This window comes from Myotis davidii, unplaced genomic scaffold (genome assembly GCF_000327345.1).
Source record: "Myotis davidii unplaced genomic scaffold, ASM32734v1 scaffold6, whole genome shotgun sequence".
NCBI lineage: Eukaryota > Metazoa > Chordata > Mammalia > Chiroptera > Vespertilionidae > Myotis > Myotis davidii.
In genome coordinates this window covers 8,587,539-8,587,767 of record NW_006383011.1, presented here as the reverse complement: position 1 = coordinate 8,587,767, position 229 = coordinate 8,587,539, and positions in this window count along the sequence as shown.

Below are 229 nucleotides of genomic sequence, written 5' to 3'. Positions count from 1 at the left end.
ATATTTAAAACTGTGCAAGCCTTATCATTATTATTATTATTATTATTACAGTGGCCCGGTGCACAAATTCATATACATTGAAAGTGAATTAATTAGCAGAAATATTTTAATATTGCTTTTTGCCCTCCCCCCCAATTGCCATCCCTCCATTTGCCTGCTGGCACCAGCCTTGGCCGGCCTGATGTCACCTACTCGCTAGTCCCACCCCCTCCTACTGGTCATTCTGCCA